The sequence below is a fragment of the Columba livia genome, chromosome 21 (genome assembly GCF_036013475.1).
Source record: "Columba livia isolate bColLiv1 breed racing homer chromosome 21, bColLiv1.pat.W.v2, whole genome shotgun sequence".
In the NCBI taxonomy this organism is placed as follows: domain Eukaryota; kingdom Metazoa; phylum Chordata; class Aves; order Columbiformes; family Columbidae; genus Columba; species Columba livia.
The window spans coordinates 8,910,236-8,916,237 of NC_088622.1; the positions used below are offsets into that span (position 1 = coordinate 8,910,236).

General features: G+C 45.5%; 1 pseudogene; it reads left to right on the forward strand.

The window, feature by feature from the left end:
* The first annotated feature begins 4,345 nt into the window (after positions 1–4,345).
* Positions 4,346–5,351, forward strand: LOC135575996 (olfactory receptor 6F1-like; annotated as a pseudogene).
* Positions 5,352–6,002: the final 651 nt, after the last annotated feature.

Below are 6,002 nucleotides of genomic sequence, written 5' to 3' on the forward strand. Positions count from 1 at the left end.
CTGTGACTATATGACTCTGTGACCCTGCAGCTCTTATTCTGTAACTCTGTGAATGTGATTCTGTGACTCTGTTACTGTGTGACTCTGAGACTGTGATTCTATGACTCTGTGACTCCGTACTGTGACTCTGTGACTGTTACTCTGTTACTGTGACTGTGACTCTGGCAGCTGTGACTCTGTGTCTGTGACTCTGTGACTGTTACTCTCTGACATTTGTGACCCTGTGACTTTGACTCTGTGACTCTCTGACTCTGTGAATGTGACTCTGTGACTCGGTGACTGTGTGACTGCGACTCTCTGACATTTGTGACTCTGTGACTGTGACTCTGTAACTCTGTCACTCTGTGACTCTGTCACTCTGTGACTCTGTGACTGAGACACTGTTTATCTGTGACTGTGACCCTGACTCTGTGACTCGGTGACTCTGTGAATGTGACTCTGATTATGTGACTCTGTGACTGTGATTCTCTGACATTTGTGACTCTGACTCTGATCATGACTCTGTGACTCTGTGACTGCTACTCTGTGAGGGTTACCCTGCGACTGTGACTCTGTGACTGTGACTCTGTGGCTATGTCTCTGTGACTGTGACTGTGACCCCATATTTGCAACTCTGGGACTCTGTTACTGTTTGAATGTGACTGGGACTATGTGACTCTGGAACTATATGACTCTGGGACTCTGAGTCTGTGACTGTGTGGTTGTGACTGTGAATCAGTGTCTGTGACTCTGTGACTATGACTGTGACTCTCTGACGTCTGTGACTCTGTGTCTCTGACTCTGTGACTCCGTAACTCTGTGACTCTGTGACTGTCACTGTGACTGTGTGACTGAGATTTCGTGACTCTGTGACTCTGTGGATGTGACTGTGACTCTGTGTCTGTGACTCTATGACTATGATGCTGACTCTATGACATTTCTGACTATGTGACTATGACTCTGTGACTCTGTGTGACCGCGACTCTGTGAGTCTTTGACTCTGTGATTGTGTGACTGTGATTGTCACTCTGTGACTCTGTGACTGTTACTCTGTGACTGTGACTCTGACTCTGTGACTCTGTGACTGTGACTTTATGAGTCAGACTCTGAGACTGTGTGCCTGTTACTCTGTGACTCTGTGACTTTTTGACTCTGTGACAATGACGCTGCCTCTGACTCAGTGACTCGGTGATTCTGTGACTCTGTGACTATGATTCTGTGACTCTGAAACTGTGACTCTGATTTTGACCCTGTGACTTATGTGACTCTGTGACATCTGTGACTCTGTGGCTGCAACTGTCTCTGTCTGTGACTGTGACTGTTACTCTGTGACGTGTTGCACTGTGATTATGGCTCTGTGACTGTAACTCTGTGACTGTGACTGTTAATCTGTGACTGTCACTCTGCGTCTGGGACCCTCTGAGTGTGCCTGTGACTCTGTGACTCTGTGAGTGTGACCCTGTGACTCTCTGACTTCAGAGAAAGAAAGAAATAAAGATAGAAAGAAAACTGAGAGGATGAAGGACATGGGAGAGACAAAGAGAGAAGGGAGGAGGACATGAATTGTCAGAGAAACACAAATACAGGGAGCAGAACAGGGTGACACAGACAGAGAAAAATGGTGAGTGAGGCAGCACAAAGGCAAAGACAGGCAAAAGTGAGAGACAGGTGGTGGGGCACAGCCTGGGCTGGGCAGCAGGACAGAGATATCACATTTTAGGTCTTGGTACCCTAATTGGTCCAGGGACAGAAAATTTTACCTTGAGTGGCCCAAGGTGTCCAGGGATGGGAAATATTGACTTGTAGTGGCCTCACGGTTTCCAGGGCTGGGACACTGCAGTGGCAAGAGCAGCTCCAGTAGCGATGCTGGCCGCAGCAGTGTGTCTGGCTGTGACCACGTCTCCTCTTTCACTGGGACCACACCATGGTGGGGTGGCTGCCTCCCTATCCTGCCAGAGGATGCAGCTCTGCAACCCCTGCCCCTTTTTTAAAGGGATGCCTGGACGGGGCCCTTTGTGACATCACCAGTGACATCACAATGCCCCGCTGTGGCAGTTGCACATTTTAATGAGATCCAGAGCCTTCAATAGAGCAGTCAATGGTTCCTTAGCACCTTTTGTGCCCCACTGTGCCTGTCCCCATGTACACACCAGGGTGGTACCAAGGCACTGACAGTCACATCCTCCCCTACCCCAGGCAGGGTGACTTCACCTCCACCAGCTTGATACAGGGAATTAACAATTAACAAATTAACACTTAAAGAGCTAGCAGAGAGCTAACCCTTAACCCACATCACCATTGCCTAACCTTGCTTAGCTTTGTGTAAATTATTGTATGAGAAACAGGAGTTCGCTCACACATTGCAAAGATAAAAAACCTTGGGTGCACTCTTGGGTGAACGAGATAACAGAAACTTGAGCACAAGACAGGAGATACGCCAGTTCAAACCAGCTCAGCAGTCTGAGTCCCAGCCAACTCGTCACACTGGACCAATGGTGACCGTGCACAGAGAAGAGGACCTGGGCTCATGATCACTGCGCAGCTGCAACCATGAGGAGCAGGAGACTATGGAAATGGTCTCCCGCAACTCACTGTAATAAGAACCACCTTCTCGGGGACAGGTTATGAATATGTATAGGTGTTCCTAAAACTTTCATGAATATGTAACACTTTACTGCATTTAGCAAAGCTCACACCTACTGGAAATACACAGGTATTAAATGAAATTATTCCCCATGTGTCCAGTGCTGTAAATACATACCTTCTTTACAATCTCAAGGGTTGTAAGGTCATTTCTGTGCCTCACATGGGCCTGCTGGTGGTCTTCCTCTGCCTGCCAGGTGCATCTCCATACTGCTAGTATTTTTAAACTAATTCTCATGAAACTTTTCATAGTTAGTTAGTTAGCTAGTTAGTTAGTTTGTTTGTTTTGACAGCACCATGGACAAGTTCCAGCAAGCTAATTAAACACTCTATCTCTATGTGAATGCTTTTATGCCATCATTTCCCAAAATACATTGCCTACCAATGATTCGAGTTGAGAAACACTGTTCAGAGGATCTTCTCAATTTGTATTGGCACATTTTGTATCTCTGCTTCTTTCCCTCTGTTTCCTTACGTCCTTGCCTATTCCTTGGAGAGACTCCTTTGCAAGGATATTTGCGACAGTGTCTTCAACTGGATCAAGTGAGTCTCCCCTTACAACTGTTCTGCTGAGTTCTTATAATGCAGCCAGCCTGTTGTCCTGCACATCCTCTCTGGCACGTGCAAGCAACTGAAGTAATTACTGTTTACTCAATTTTATTCAGTTTTGCAGCAGAAAGTGCTACAGGGATCTCTGAAACAGTCAGATTCTTCACTCAGGATGTTAATAACTACCTTTATGCACAGGAAATAGGCCCAGGCACAGCAGGATCTGCCTGTCTCCAGCACTGTCTAGAATCCCACCTGGAGAAATCCCACACAAGTCAGGTCAACATTTAATTTGAAGGTGACTAATTTTTGCTTATTTTGGAGGTGGATGATGTTGAAGGAGGTTGACTGAACTCAGTCACTTGGTTTCAAGTTGATCCATTGTCTCAGACCAGTTTCTCCTGTTGTCTCTGATGATGAGATGGACAAGTCCTTGGACCACCCAGGTGACTAACGACTGAAGAGCTCTGGTTGCACATCCACACAACTTCGTTTCACAACCTCAAATCCACCATCTCCTCCTCTCCCCCTTCTCCCCTTGCATTTTGAATCATCCTGGTTTTGGAGCCGTCTGCTCTACTCTGTTCCACGTCTGAAAACAAATGTAAAGATGAAGGGATAAACACCAGTCTTTATTGTATATGTGGACTTTTTTTGTGCTTCTTTCTCCTAGATGTGTAGTTTGATTTAAAAAAACATAATAACTCAAGAAATGGGAGTTTTGAGACTTGAATAGTGAGTTTCACCTACTTCACAACAGATGCCTGTGAGAATTTGTTTTCTCAAGGCTCCCTGCATAATCAATGGAGATGGGAGAAATCTCTCCAGGCTGGGTCCTCCCAGCGTATAGGTGGCATGCAAAAGAGAAGTTACAAATCTCTTCCAGTCTGCGTGAAACTGGAATTTGCCAGGAATGGGGTAAAATAGCTAAAAGACTTTAAAATCCTCTGTCATGAAGGAAGAATTCTTTATGCGTGTTTGAAAAAGGTAGAAAGAAGACAACAAATTCCCTGAGAACTCCAACTGAAATATGATACAGAAAAATCAGGGTATGAGAAATGCTTGAAGTACTCTACCCATATACTATAGGAAGACTGCAAGAAAGGAAAGAAGCAGAAAAGGTTTTGTAGAGCCTTTCACCCAGACCGTGGAATTATCACACTTTTTTTTTGCCATGTTCCTGTCTCAGCATAATGAGCCGAAATTCAACCTGGGACTAGAAAATGAAACTGCAGTTACTGGGTTCATCCTAGAGGCTTGATCAAAGACTACAGCTTGTACTCTCCCTGGTCTTTCTACTCATATATCTGACAACAGTGGAACTCTACCATCATTTTCCTCATGTATGCAGATCACTGCCTTCAAACCCCCATGTACTTTTTCACTGGCAATCTGGCCTTCCTGGAAATCTGGTTTACATTCTCCACAAGCATCAAGTTGTTTGTGATCCTGGGTTCTGGTAGGAGAACAGTCTCACTAAGCAGCTGCTTTGCCCAATCCTATTTCTGTTTTGCCCTGGGCTGTACAGAGTTGTTCTACTTTTTGTTATGACCTTTGACCGCTGTGTTGCCATCTGCCAACCTTTGTGTTGTGCTGCCATCATGAAGCCTCAGCTCTGCATCCACCTGGTTGTTGCTCCTTGGGTCACACGCTTCACACTCTTGAGTTACCACCTGGTCATTCTCTCTCAGCTGACTTTCTGTGACTCTAATGAGATCCATCGCTTTTTCTCCCCCTTATTCAAACTGTCCTGCTCTGACACCAGGCTGCTTTGGAAAGTAGATTCTGTTTTCTTATCATTTGTCATTCTGGGTTCCTTATGTTTAACTCTGGCATTTCACATGTGCATCCTTTTCTGTATTCTACATCTTCCACCTGCCTCTGGTAAGCAAAAAGCTTATTCTACATGTTCTTCCCACCTCACCACCTTGACAATTGAATAAGGGAGCTGCATTGCTCTCTACCTGGGTCCTTCAGTAGATGTTTCCTTGTAGAACATCAGAATTGTAGCATTGCTGAACACCATCTTGCACCCATTCTTAAATCCATTCATCTACAGTCTTAGAAACAAGACTGTGATACTGGCCCTGAATGCAGCCGTTGCCCGTACAACAGCACAGCTTTTCATGAGGCATTTCTGTACAGCAATTCCAGTGATCTCCTATCATATGTTAAAATAATACCAATGCATATGTATGTAACCTCCAGACAGAGATACCTCAGGAGATTTATAGAATCATAGAATCCTTTCAGTTGGAAGAGACCCTCAGGATCATCAAGTCCAACTATAACCCAACTCTAGTGCTAAATCATGTCCCTAAGAACCTCACCTAAACACCTTTTAAACATCTTCAGGCATGGTGACTCCCCCACTGCCCTGGGCAGCCTGTTCCAATGCCTGACAACCCTTTCCAGGAAGAATTTTTTCCTAATATCCAATCAGAACTTCCCCTGGTGCAACTTGAAGTCTTTTCCTCTTGTCCTTTCTCGTTGGATTGTGTTAAGTGATAAAAAGCTCCTCCGCACACACAAAGAAGGCACTAACAATGGCAGGAGGAGTAAGTCAGTTAATATCCTGACCCGACTGCTCCCAGCACCATCACTGGGGAGCCACCAGCTCATCACGAGCCCATCTCCAAAACCAAGAAGAGCACAGAGGCTCATTGGCAAGTGGGAACCCTAATTACAGGCTCTGAAGAATGAACATCTTGTCTCAAGGCTACCCTGGGAGAGCCATCAGCCTCATTGTCCAGGTGTGAAGCCCATCAAGAGGAGTCACTGAGAGCAGCTCTCTGGATCACCACTTAGATTAACGAGATTGTTGCCTAGGG